Here is a 265-nt window from a genome sequence, read left to right on the forward strand (position 1 = left end):
CGACAGCCCTGCTCTCTAAATATCTGATAAACTAATATCGGTCGAACATTAAATACATTTTGTGTCAAATTAAAAGCACAAATATAAATATATAAAACCTTTAACTGGTTACAGTCTGTGCCCAACAACTGCAGTGCTGTTTCACTTTCACTTTCCATCTGCATTACATAACTTTGCAGGTTTTTAGTCTATAATTGGTTATTTTTTTTAGGTGGGGGATAAAAGCTTCTTTCTCGCTGACATGTTCTTAGTTATGCAAAAAAAA

This window comes from Morone saxatilis, unplaced genomic scaffold, assembly GCF_004916995.1.
Source record: "Morone saxatilis isolate NCDOM2014 unplaced genomic scaffold, NCSU_SB_2.0 Contig12, whole genome shotgun sequence".
Lineage (NCBI taxonomy): Eukaryota > Metazoa > Chordata > Actinopteri > Moronidae > Morone > Morone saxatilis.